Source organism: Ascaphus truei, chromosome 2, assembly GCF_040206685.1.
Source record: "Ascaphus truei isolate aAscTru1 chromosome 2, aAscTru1.hap1, whole genome shotgun sequence".
Classification (NCBI taxonomy): Eukaryota; Metazoa; Chordata; class Amphibia; order Anura; family Ascaphidae; genus Ascaphus; species Ascaphus truei.
This window is the reverse complement of record NC_134484.1, coordinates 359,034,255-359,048,015: the sequence shown is the minus strand read 5'-3', so window position 1 is coordinate 359,048,015 and position 13,761 is coordinate 359,034,255.

The window sequence follows — 13,761 nt, the reverse complement described above, 5'->3', positions numbered from 1 at the left end:
GCGGATGGTGGGTGCCCTCCTGCGGATGGTAGGGGCCCTCCCGCGGATGGTGAGGGCCCTCCCGCAGTTGGTGAGTGCCCTCCCGTGGGTGATGTGAACACCCGTGGCACGTGTGCTTCTGTGGCCCCCGAGGACTCTCGGGAGACCACTGCCTCTGCCATGCCGCCACCAGCTGCCCATGAACAGCCTGACTCGGGGATGGAGGTGGAGAGCACAGTGGACCCCCTCGTGGAAACACCGAGGAGGGGATCCAATCTAGGGCTGAGAGAGGCCCCCGCAGAGAAGGACGGGTGTCTTGAATTCTCCAGCCAAGAGGAGCCTGGGGAGTTGGGGCTCAGAGGGGAGTCCTCTGGCACCATGGAGTCGGTGGACTCCTCGATCCCCATTATCCCTGCCCGGGAGCTGGATAGTTTCCTGGATGATACCCTCTGTAGACATGGACATACGAAGGTGCAGTTGGCCCTTGAGAGGTGGAAGGATGCTTCGGTCATTCTCCAATCTCTCAGAGTATACATCAAGGCTAACCACAAGGCCAAACTTTCCGGGACTATCGAACATACTCGGGTCCTAAAGTTTAACAAAGTGTTGCGAGAGCACGTAAAGGCTTCTCGGGGTATAGTACCCTGAGCGCCTATGGGAAGCAAGACTCTTGATTACCAATGGCTTTGAGCATCGGTACGCTAAACGTTAATGGATGTAAGGACGGGTTTCGAAGGTTCCAGGTACTCTCCTTTTTACAAAAGGGAAAGTATTCTGTGAGTTTCCTGCAGGAAACCCATACCACTCCAGAGGCTGAAGCCAGCTGGCATCTGGAGTGGCGAGGCAAGGTCTTTTTCAGCCACCTCACTTCGACATCTTGTGGGGTGGTGACCCTGTTCTCTGAATCCTTTCAACCTGAGCTGTTGCTTGCCAAAGCTGTTGTTCCAGGTCGCCTGTTGCATATCAGGGTCCGACACGAGGACTACACGTTTAATTTTCTGAACGTGTATGCTCCTGCCAACGGACCCCTGAGAAGGCAGTTCTTCGTCAGAATGTCTGAATACCTGGAGACAATCGATGCAGACGAATACGTGGTGCTCGGGGGTGATTTTAACTGTACCCTCGAGGCTCGCAAAGACCGGAATGGTCCGGAGCCACACCCGTGTTCTGCGTCGGCCTTGCGGGAGGTCATCACCCGCTACTCCTTGGTAGACGTCTGGCGAGAACAACATCCTGAGGCATCCACTGAGTTCACCCATGTTAGGGTGTTTAGGGGTGAACGGATGTCCTGGTCCCGGATCGACAGGCTGTATATTTCCAGCCACAGCCTGTCGCGAGCCCAGTCCAGTGCCATTAGGCTGGCGCCGTTTTCGGACCACAATTGTGCGTCCGTGACGGTGACGCTGCTGCCTGCAGCACCCTCGGCCGCATATTGGCACTTCAACAATACGTTGTTGGAGGACAAGGGGTTTGCGACGACGGTCCGAGACTTTTGGATGGCCTGGAGAGGTTGCAGGTCAGACTTTGCCACGTTAGAGCAGTGGTGGGACGTGGGCAAGGTTCATCTGCGCCTCGTGTGTCAGGAGTACACAAAGGGTGCCAGCGGGCGGCGCGATGCTGAGATCGAGGCCCTCAGGGAGGAGGTGCTCGATCTTGAGAAGCGGCTGTCTGTGGCAGGAGACCAATACCTGCAGAGTATGTACGTGGAGAGGAAGTGCACTCTCCGGGACTTGGAAGATCGGAGAGCTCGGGGGGCGTATGTGCGATCCCGCATCAACTTCCTTCGAGAGATGGATCGCGGGTCGCGCCTCTTCTACGCGCTGGAGAAAAAGAGGGGAAACCGTAGACATATCACATGCCTGTTGGCAGAGGACGGTACCCCTCTGACTGACCCGGAGAGCATCCGGGACAGAACCCGGAGATTCTATGTAGATCTTTTCTCTCCGGAGTCCATCCAGCCAGATAAATGCAGGGTCTTATGGGAGGGGCTTCCCACGGTCAGTGAGGATGGAAGGGAGCCGCTTGAGTTACCTTTGACTCTGGCCGAGCTCTCTGAAGCCCTAAGTCTCATGTCCCACGGAAAAGCGCCGGGGCTAGACGGGCTGACTGTGGAGTTCTTCCAGTTTTTCTGGGAGATGCTGGGACCTGATTTCACCGAGGTCCTAGCCGAAGCCCTGGAGGTCGGTGAGATGCCACTTTCGTGTCGGCGGGCAATACTGTCTTTGCTGCCGAAGAAGGGGGATCTCCGTCAGATCTCTAATTGGCGACCGGTCTCACTGCTCAGCACGGACTATAAGATCGTAGCCAAAGCGCTTTCGCTGAGGCTCAAGTCCGTGCTGGCAGAGGTGATTCACCCCGACCAGTCCTATACTGTCCCAGGCCGGAGCATTCATGACAACATTTTTCTGGTCCGGGACCTGATGCACTACGCGCAGAGGACTGGTCTGTCACTCGCCTTCCTGTCCCTAGATCAGGAGAAGGCATTTGACAGAGTGGATCACCGTTACCTTATGGAGACCCTGCGGGCGTTTGGCTTCGGCCCACAATTTGTGGGCTTTCTCCAGATGCTGTACGCCTCTGCAGAGTGTCTGGTGAAGATCAACTGGTCCCTGACGGCACCTTTTGTGTTTGGTCGGGGAGTACGTCAAGGGTGCCCCCTGTCTGGGCAACTGTACGCGCTGGCCATTGAGCCCTTCCTCTGCCTACTGAGGAGGAGGCTAACCGGGCTGGTGCTGCGGGAGCCCGACATGCGAGTAGTCCTGTCGGCTTATGCTGATGACGTGCTCCTCGTGGCCCAGGACCTAGATGATCTAGAGCGGGCACAAGCGTGCCAAGAGGTCTACACCGCGGCCTCTTCTGCTCGGATCAACTGGTCCAAGTGCTCCGGCATGTTGGTGGGTCCCTTACAGGTGGACTCTTTGCCCCCCACGTTTCGGAATGTCTCGTGGGAGAGCGATACTCTCAAGTATCTGGGAGTCTACCTGTCTGCTGCGGAGGACCCGGCCCCAGAAAACTTCAGTGATCTTGAAGAACGGGTCATTGCTCGTCTGGGGTCATGGGTGTATCTGTCAAGAATGCTTTCCCTTAGGGGAAGGACCCTGGTGATCAACCAGCTGGTGGCCAGTCAGCTTTGGCACCGGCTGATAGCCATGGGTCCAACCCCCGAATTTATCAACAAGATCCAGAGGAGGTTGATGGATTTCCTCTGGATGGGGAAGCATTGGGTCTCTGCGGGAGTTGCGTGTCTCCCTTTGGAGGAGGGTGGACAGGGAGTGGTGTGTGTCCGCTCCCAGTTACACACTTTCCGCCTCCAGTACCTGCAGAGATACCTATTCGCAGATCCGTCTCCGCAGTGGTGCCAGCTGGCAACCAGTTTCTTTCGCCAGCTGCGCAATATGAGGTATGACCGGCAACTGTTTATCATCAGGCCTGAGGGTTTAGGTAGAGACCTCTCGGTGCTGCCGGCATACTACCGGGACTTACTGAAGGCCTGGAAACTGGTCTCCGCGACCAGGAAGGAACGGGCGGCGGGGGTTGATTTCCTCGCTGAGCCCCTGCTGTATAATCCGGCAGTGGGGGCTCGGATGTTGGATTCACCCTCTATTTGCCGCCGGCTAATCCTGGCGCAGGTGACCAGAGTCGGGGATCTCCTGGACTATGAGCGGCGAGACTGGGTAGGAGCAGAGGAGCTCGCGCCCCGTATGGGTCTGCTTACTGCCCGCGTCCCTCGTCGTTTGATCCAGGAGATTAAAGATGCCATCCACCCCGACTCACGCACCTTCATCGAGGGGGTTTTGCAGACCGGAGAGCCTTGTCAACCTATCAACTTCAGCTCTCCGAATCTTTGCGTAGAACCCAAACCAAGGCAACCCCCTCGAGTTCCTATCTCCCCAAACCTCAGCAGGTTGGGGGATATGTCCCCGGCATGTTTTCGCGGCATGCCGAGGAAAGTCCTGTATTCTCTGGTGCTCCATATAGTGCACTATCTCGCCCTTGTCACCCGCCCAGATACCATCTGGAGGCGGGTATTTTTTGGGAACGAGGACGAGAGACCCCGGTGGAGAGAGCTCTATTCAGCTTTGGTTCCCCGTCCCGCCGGGGATTTGAGTTGGAGGGTCCTCCACGGTGCACTGAGCACAGGAGAGTATTTGGCACACTTCACGGACTCCCCCGCCGCCTGTCCCTTCTGTGGCGAGCGGGAGTCCGTATTCCACATTTATCTGAGCTGCGCCAGACTGCAGCCCCTCTTATCCACCTTGAGGAGCCTTCTTCTGCAGTTCTGGCTGGGTTTTTCCCCTCATCATTTTATTTTTGGGTGCCCAGTGTCCCGAGACAATAAGCCTAGGGATCTCCTAGTTAACCTGCTCCTGGCAGTGGCTAAGGTAGCCATTTACAAGACCAGGAAGCAGCGTTTGGAGAAGGGGGTCCCAACGAACATCGTGGCAGTGTTCCGGGCGCTGGTGCACTCCCGTATTCGGGCAGAGTTCACGAACGCCGAGTCCGCTGGGACGGTTTCGGAGTTTGCCTCCCAGTGGGCGTTAGGCGGGGTGCTCTGCTCGGTATCCCCCATCAGGGGTTCTTCTGAGTTAACCCTTCTTTTTTAAGTGCATTTTTTTTACAGTGCACTTGCTGATTCCCTTATATATTTGTTTGACTGGTTTTTCTTTGTTCTACTTGGCAACAAGTAGAATTGTTGTTTGACTGAATTGGCCGGCTTCGCCGGCCAATCAGTATTGAACCAGATCAAAATAGGCTGCTTCCACTCAGAAGTGTATGTACAGAGCTCCCAGGCATTTGGTAAGGAATCCGCTTTATTCTTTCTTTATTTGTTATATTTTGCTGTGGATCTGTGGGGGAGTATACTGTGAGTATACTGGGAGTTTTTTATAGAGGGTTTTGGGTGCATTTTCAGGCTTAAAAACCGTTTTTGGTTTTCACCCAGGGGCTGCAGTGATTTAACCCAGCATAGCTGCAGTTTAGCTGGCTGGAAAACTGCAGTCTCCCCCCCTCTCTCCTCCCTCACTACTGGAGGTTTTTACTGGTTGTTTAAACTTCCAATTTCACTCTTTTGTTTTTCTTAAGCCTGATTCCTTTTCTCACTTGCTATTGAGAGCTCTGTGTCTTTTCTATAAAGACTTGTAAATTGTGGTGTTTGCTTATTATAACAGAGAGAGAGAGTTAATAATAAAGGGAAAAAGATTTAAAGCTGCAGCAGGTTTTAAAAGCTGCTGTTTTTTCCCCTTGCAGAGAGATCTCTTCTAAAAGGGACAGTTTTTCTCTCAATACCTCTCTCACTAAGCAATACCTTCCCCTGACTTAGAGGCTTATTTGTTTATCATGCCTGGAAAGGGGAATAGGACAAGTGCGGCAACAGGGGCGACGCCCGGATATAGAACACCAAAAACTGTGGCCCCTAGGAGCAACACTCTTAGTCACAGCCCTAGGCCTGGTCCTTCCAGTGCCCTGGCCACGCCTCCCCCAGCACCTGTTAGCAGCGCAACCCCTGCAGTCCCAGTTCAAACATGGGCGCATGTGGCAGTTGCAGGCGTTAACCCCAGCAACAACAATGCTGGGGCCACGCCCTGTTTGAGCAGGAAGCTTGGGGTGAGGTGCCCAATGTCACCTGGCCTAAACATGGAGATATATGTGAGGGCTGTGGCTGATGTGGTGGGTCCCTCTGCTGTGGTGGCGGCCAGCAAAATGTATGGGAGGGGCATTTTCTTCCTTCGTACGCTGGCTGCCACTCACTACCTGGTGCAGAAAGGCATCAGTGTAGGGGGGAAATACATCCCTATGGAACCCATGGAGGGGTTAGGCACAAAGGTCATTCTGTCAAATGTGCCCCCCTTCATCCCAGATTGCCTCATGAAGCCGTACCTGCAAGCCCTGGGAGACATTAAGTCCCCCATAATAAAATTATCTTTGGGCTGCAGAGATAGGGCGCTGAGGCATGTACTCTCATTTAGGCGGCAGGTACAACTGCTGCTGCCAGGGAGCAATGAATCTGTGGAGGGTTCGTTTAGGGTGCCCTACGAGGGCATAGAATACACTGTGTTTTATGGCACGGAGGGGGTTAGATGTTATCTGTGCAGAGAGCTGGGGCACACTCGTAGGAGTTGCCTCAGAGGGAATAGAGGACCCATCCCAACTCCTGCACCCGCCCCTCCCTCTGCCAAGACACCCGGTACCGCTGTGCCCACCACAGCGGGGCCCTCAGGGGCCCAGGTCCCTCCTGAGACCGCAGGAGATGTCGCTGTCCCATCCGGAACAGTGACTTCTGCACCTCTTCCTGGAGAGCGGAAGGAAGGAGAGGGGGTCGCCCTGGAGCAGCCAGCCTCTGTTAGCGCTGTCTCCCCCCAGGAGGAAACGCCCTGTGCCGCTGCACCCACCGCAGCAGACCCCTCGGGGGCCCAGGCCCCCGCTGGGACCACAGGAGATGTCGCTGCCCCATCTCGGACAGTGACGTCTACACCTCTCCCCCAAAGAAAGAGAGAGAAGGAAAAGCCCTCGAAGGCCCAGGCCCCCTCTGGGACCGCAGAAGATGTCACTGCCCCATCTCGAACAGTGACATCTGAACCTCTCCCCAAAGAACAGAGGGAGAAGGAAAAGAGCTCGAGGGCCCAGGTCCCCCATGGGACCACAGAAGATGTCACTGTCGCAACTCAAACAGTGACATCTGAACCTCTCCTCTCAAAAAAGAGGGGGAAGAAAAAAGTCACCCCAAAACAGTCACCCTCTGTCGCTGTCCCCCCCCAAGAACCCCCTAACCCCATTGTAAGCACCGTACAGGGTGAAGGGGAGCGGGAGGAAACTCCTGCTATGGAGACAGCGGCACCCTCTCCTGGGAAATCAATCCCCAGGAAGAGCAAATCAAAAACCAATAAGAGGGTGATTGAGGAGGTTGAGGGTGAACCAGATTACGTTTACCCTCTGAAGTCTCGGAAGCGGAAAGAAAAATCAGTTCCGCACAAGGTGGTCCTGTCCGACCCACTGGTTGGGATTAACCAGTGTAAGCCGGATCCCACAAATGTACAGCCCCCCCCCCTTGAATTTCTGGAGGGAATGCAGCTGGAGGTACCCGATGCCTCTGGGGACGTTGGGGAACCTCCCAGCGCCCCTCTCGGTTGGAGAGCATCCCCTGGAGAATTGTGCTTCGGTAAATTTGACATGCCGAGTGCACCTATCTTCAGAGCCAACCAAGATCCCCCTTCGGCTGTACCGCCTTTGGGTGACGCACATAGGGATAAAAAGCCCCGGTTTGCGTCACCAGAGGAAGGAGATGGGTTAGGGCTGACCCCAGTGGATGAGGGTTTGGAGGGTGTTGTGGTGAGCACTTCTGATTACATCTGGGAGTTGTCTGACCTGAACCCTCTTGGTGCAGAGTTTTGGGCGGGCACTTTGTTGGGAGTGAACGCTGGGAAAGACCCTCCCAATGAAGCCCTTGCTAAGGAGTGCCCCCCCATGGTTGGTGAAAGCCCTCCCGCGGATGGTGGGTGCCCTCCCGCGGATGGTGGGGGCCCTCCTGCGGATGGTGGGGGCCCTCCTGCGGATGGTGGGGGCCCTCCCGCGGATGGTGGGGTCCCTCCCGCAGATGGTGAGGGCCCTCCTGCGGATGGTGAGGGCCCTCCTGCGGATGGTGAGGGCCCTCCCGCGGTTGGTGAGTGCCCTCCCGTGGGTGATGCGAACACCCGTGGCATGTGTGCTTCTGTGGCCCCCGAGGACTCTCGGGAGACCACTGCCTCTGCCATGCCGCCACCAGCAGCCCATGAACAGCCTGACTCGGGGATGGAGGTGGAGAGCACAGTGGACCCCCTCGTGGCAACACCGAGGAGGGGATCCAATCTAGGGCTGAGAGAGGCCCCCGCAGAGAAGGACGGGTGTCTTGAATTCTCCAGCCAAGAGGAGCCTGGGGAGTTGGGGCTCAGAGGGGAGTCCTCTGGCACCATGGAGTCGGTGGACTCCTCGATCCCCATTATCCCTGCCCGGGAGCTGGATAGTTTCCTGGATGATACCCTCTGTAGACATGGACATACGAAGGTGCAGTTGGCCCTTGAGAGGTGGAAGGATGCTTCGGTCATTCTCCAATCTCTCAGAGTATACATCAAGGCTAACCACAAGGCCAAACTTTCCGGGACTATCGAACATACTCGGGTCCTAAAGTTTAACAAAGTGTTGCGAGAGCACGTAAAGGCTTCTCGGGGTATAGTACCCTGAGCGCCTATGGGAAGCAAGACTCTTGATTACCAATGGCTTTGAGCATCGGTACGCTAAACGTTAATGGATGTAAGGACGGGTTTCGAAGGTTCCAGGTACTCTCCTTTTTACAAAAGGGAAAGTATTCTGTGAGTTTCCTGCAGGAAACCCATACCACTCCAGAGGCTGAAGCCAGCTGGCATCTGGAGTGGCGAGGCAAGGTCTTTTTCAGCCACCTCACTTCGACATCTTGTGGGGTGGTGACCCTGTTCTCTGAATCCTTTCAACCTGAGCTGCTGCTTGCCAAAGCTGTTGTTCCAGGTCGCCTTTTGCATATCAGGGTCCGACACGAGGACTACACGTTTAATTTCCTGAACGTGTATGCTCCTGCCAACGGACCCCTGAGAAGGCAGTTCTTCGTCAGAATGTCTGAATACCTGGAGACAGTCGACGCAGACGAATACGTGGTGCTCGGGGGTGATTTTAACTGTACCCTCGAGGCTCGGAAAGACCGGAATGGTCCGGAGCCACACCCGTGTTCTGCGTCGGCCTTGCGGGAGGTCATCACCCGCTACTCCTTGGTAGACGTCTGGCGAGAACAACATCCTGAGGCATCCACTGAGTTCACCCATGTTAGGGTGTTTAGGGGTGAACGGATGTCCTGGTCCCGGATCGACAGGCTGTATATTTCCAGCCACAGCCTGTCGCGAGCCCAGTCCAGTGCCATTAGGCTGGCGCCGTTTTCAGACCACAATTGTGCGTCCGTGACGGTGACGCTGCTACCTGCAGCACCCTCGGCCGCATATTGGCACTTCAACAATACGTTGTTGGAGGACAAGGGGTTTGCGACGACGGTCCGAGACTTTTGGATGGCCTGGAGAGGTTGCAGGTCAGACTTTGCCACGTTAGAGCAGTGGTGGGACGTGGGCAAGGTTCATCTGCGCCTCGTGTGTCAGGAGTACACAAAAGGTGCCAGCAGGCGGCGCGATGCTGAGATCGAGGCCCTCAGGGAGGAGGTGCTCGATCTCGAGAAGCGGCTGTCTGTGGCAGGAGACCAATACCTGCAGAGTATGTACGTAGAGAGGAAGTGCACTCTCCGGGACTTGGAAGATCGGAGAGCTCGGGGGGCGTATGTGCGATCCCGTATCAACTTCCTTCGAGAGATGGATCGCGGGTCGCGCCTCTTCTACGCGCTGGAGAAAAAGAGGGGAAACCGTAGACATATCACATGCCTGTTGGCAGAGGACGGTACCCCTCTGACTGACCCGGAGAGCATCCGGGACAGAACCCGGAGATTCTATGTAGATCTTTTCTCTCCGGAGTCCATCCAGCCAGATAAATGCAGGGTCTTATTAGAGGGGCTTCCCACGGTCAGTGAGGATGGAAGGGAGCCGCTTGAGTTACCTTTGACTCTGGCCGAGCTCTCTGAAGCCCTCAGTCTCATGTCCCACGGAAAAGCGCCGGGGCTAGACGGGCTGACTGTGAAGTTCTTCCAGTTTTTCTGGGAGATGCTGGGACCTGATTTCACCGAGGTCCTAGCTGAAGCCCTTGAGATCGGTGAGATGCCACTTTCGTGTCGGCGGGCAATACTGTCTTTGCTGCCGAAGAAGGGGGATCTCCGTCAGATCTCTAATTGGCGACCGGTCTCACTGCTCAGCACGGACTATAAGATCGTAGCCAAAGCGCTTTCGCTGAGGCTCAAGTCCGTGCTGGCAGAGGTGATTCACCCCGACCAGTCCTATACTGTCCCGGGCCGGAGCATTCATGACAACATTTTTCTGGTTCGGGACCTGATGCAGTACGCGCAGAGGACTGGTCTATCACTCGCCTTCCTGTCCCTAGATCAGGAGAAGGCGTTTGACAGAGTGGATCACCGTTACCTTATGGAGACCCTGCGGGCGTTTGGCTTCGGCCCACAATTTGTGGGCTTTCTCCAGATGCTGTACGCCTCTGCAGAGTGTCTGGTGAAGATCAACTGGTCCCTGACGGCACCTTTTGTGTTTGGTCGGGGAGTACGTCAAGGGTGCCCCCTGTCTGGGCAACTGTACGCGCTGGCCATTGAGCCCTTCCTCTGCCTACTGAGGAGGAGGCTCACCGGGCTGGTGCTGCGGGAGCCCGACATGCGAGTAGTCCTGTCGGCTTATGCCGATGACGTGCTCCTCGTGGCCCAGGACCTAGATGATCTAGAGCGGGCACAAGCGTGCCAAGAGGTCTACACCGCGGCCTCTTCTGCTCGGATCAACTGGTCCAAGTGCTCTGGCATGTTGGTGGGTCCCTTACAGGTGGACTCTTTGCCCCCCACGTTTCGGAATGTCTCGTGGGAGAGCGATACTCTCAAGTATCTGGGAGTCTACCTGTCTGCTGCGGAGGACCCGGCCCCAGAAAACTTCAGTGATCTTGAAGAACGGGTCATTGCTCGTCTGGGGTCATGGGTGTATCTGTCGAGAATGCTTTCCCTTAGGGGAAGGACCCTGGTGATTAATCAGCTGGTGGCCAGTCAGCTTTGGCACCGGCTGATAGCCATGGGTCCAACCCCCGAATTTATCAACAAGATCCAGAGGAGGTTGATGGATTTCCTCTGGATGGGGAAGCATTGGGTTTCTGCGGGAGTTGCGTGTCTCCCTTTGGAGGAGGGTGGACAGGGAGTGGTGTGTGTCCGCTCCCAGTTACACACTTTCCACCTCCAGTACCTGCAGAGATACCTATTCGCAGATCCGTCTCCGCAGTGGTGCCAGCTGGCAACCAGTTTCTTTCGCCAGCTGCGCAATATGAGGTATGACCGGCAATTGTTTATCATCAGGCCTGAGGGTTTAGGTAGAGACCTCTCGGTGCTGCCGGCATACTACCGGGACTTACTGAAGGCCTGGAAATTGGTCTCCGCGACCAGGAAGGAACAGGCGGTGGGGGTTGATTTCCTCGCCGAGCCCCTGCTGTATAATCCGGCAGTGGGGGCTCGGATGTTGGATTCACCCTCTATTTGCCGCCGACTAATCCTGGCGCAGGTGACCAGAGTCGGAGATCTCCTGGACTATGAGCGGCGAGACTGGGTAGGAGCAGAGGAGCTCGCGCCCCGTATGGGTCTGCTTACTGCCCGCGTCCCTCGTCGTTTGATCCAGGAGATTAAAGATGCCATCCACCCCGACTCACGCACCTTCATCGAGGGGGTTTTGCAGACCGGAGAGCCTTGTCAACCTATCAACTTCAGCTCTCCGGATCTTTGCGTAGAACCCAAACCAAGGCAACCCCCTCGGGCTCCTATCTCCCCAAACCTCAGCAGGTTGGGGGATATGTCCCCGGCATGTTTTCGCGGCATGCCGAGGAAAGTCCTGTACTCTCTGGTGCTCCATATAGTGCACTACCTCGCCCTTGTCACCCGCCCAGATACCATCTGGAGGCGGGTATTTTTTGGGAACGAGGGCGAGAGGCCCCGGTGGAGAGAGCTCTATTCAGCTTTGGTTCCCCGTCCCGCCGGGGATTTGAGTTGGAGGGTCCTCCACGGTGCACTGAGCACAGGAGAGTATTTGGCACACTTCACGGACTCCCCCGCCGCCTGTCCTTTCTGTGGCGAGCGGGAGTCCGTATTTCACATTTATTTGAGTTGCGCCAGACTGCAGCCCCTCTTGTCCTTCTTGAGGAGCCTTCTTCTGCAGTTCTGGCTGGGTTTTTCCCCTCATCATTTTATTTTTGGGTGCCCAGTGTCCCGAGACAATAAGCCTAGGGATCTCCTAGTTAACCTGCTCCTGGCAGTGGCTAAGGTAGCCATTTACAAGACCAGGAAGCAGCGTTTGGAGAAGGGGGTCCCAACGAACATCGTGGCAGTGTTCCGGGCGCTGGTGCACTCCCGTATTCGGGCAGAGTTCACGTACGCCGAGTCCGCTGGGACGGTTTCGGAGTTTGCCTCCCAGTGGGCGTTAGGCGGGGTGCTCTGCTCGGTATCCCCCATCATGGGGTCTTCTGAGTTAACCCTTCATTTTTAAGTGCACTTTTTACAGTGCACTTGCTGATTCCCTTATATATTTGTTTGACTGGTTTTTCTTTGTTCTACTTGGCAACAAGTAGAATTGCTGTTTAACTGAATTGGCCGGCTTCGCCGGCCAATCAGTATTGAACCAGATCAAAATAGGCTGCTTCCACTCAGAAGTGTATGTGCAGAGCTCCAGGCATTTGGTAAGGAATCAGCTTTATTCTTTCTTTATTTGGTATATTTTGCTGTGGATCTGTGGGGGAGTATACTGTGAGTATACTGGGAGTTTTATAGAGGGTTTTGGGTGCATTTTCAGGCTTAAAAACCGTTTTTGGTTTTCACCCAGGGGCTGCAGTGATTTAACCCAGCATAGCTGCAGTTTAGCTGGCTGGAAAACTGCAGTCTCACCCCTCTCTCCTCCCTCACTACTGGAGGTTTTTTACTGGTTGTTTAAACTTCCAATTTCACTCTTTTGTTTTTCTTAAACCTGATTCCTTTTCTCACTTGCTATTGAGAGCTCTGTGTCTTTTATATAAAGACTTGTAAATTGTGGTGTTTGCTTATTATAACAGAGAGAGAGAGTTAATAATAAGAGGAAAGATTTAAAACTGCAGCAGGTTTTAAAAGCTGCTGTTTTTTCCCCTTGCAGAGAGATCTCTTCTAAAAGGGACAGTTTTCTCTCAATACCTCTCTCACTAAGCAATACCTTCCCCTGACTTAGAGGCTTATTTGTTTATCATGCCTGGAAAGGGGAATAGGACAAGTGCGGCAACAGGGGCGACGCCCGGATATAGAACACCAAAAACTGTGGCCCCTAGGAGCAACACTCTTAGTCACAGCCCTAGGCCTGGTCCTTCCAGTGCCCTGGCCACGCCTCCCCCAGCACCTGTTAGCAGCGTAACCCCTGCAGTCCCAGTTCAAACATGGGCGCATGTGGCAGTTGCAGGCGTTAACCCCAGCAACAACAATGCTGGGGCCACGCCCTGTTTGAGCAGGAAGCTTGGGGTGAGGTGCCCAATGTCACCTGGCCTAAACATGGAGATATATGTGAGGGCTGTGGCTGATGTGGTGGGTCCCTCTGCTGTGGTGGCGGCCAGCAAAATGTATGGGAGGGGCATTTTCTTCCTTCGTACGCTGGCTGCCACTCACTACCTGGTGCAGAAAGGCATCAGTGTAGGGGGGAAATACATCCCTATGGAACCCATGGAGGGGTTAGGCACAAAGGTCATTCTGTCAAATGTGCCCCCCTTCATCCCAGATTGCCTCATGAAGCCGTACCTGCAAGCCCTGGGAGACATTAAGTCCCCCATAATAAAATTATCTTTGGGCTGCAGAGATAGGGCGCTGAGGCATGTACTCTCATTTAGGCGGCAGGTACAACTGCTGCTGCCAGGGAGCAATGAATCTGTGGAGGGTTCGTTTAGGGTGCCCTACGAGGGCATAGAATACACTGTGTTTTATGGCACGGAGGGGGTTAGATGTTATCTGTGCAGAGAGCTGGGGCACACTCGTAGGAGTTGCCTCAGAGGGAACAGAGGACCCATCCCAACTCCTGCACCCGCCCCTCCCTCTGCCAAGACACCCGGTACCGCTGTGCCCACCACAGCGGGGCCCTCAGGGGCCCA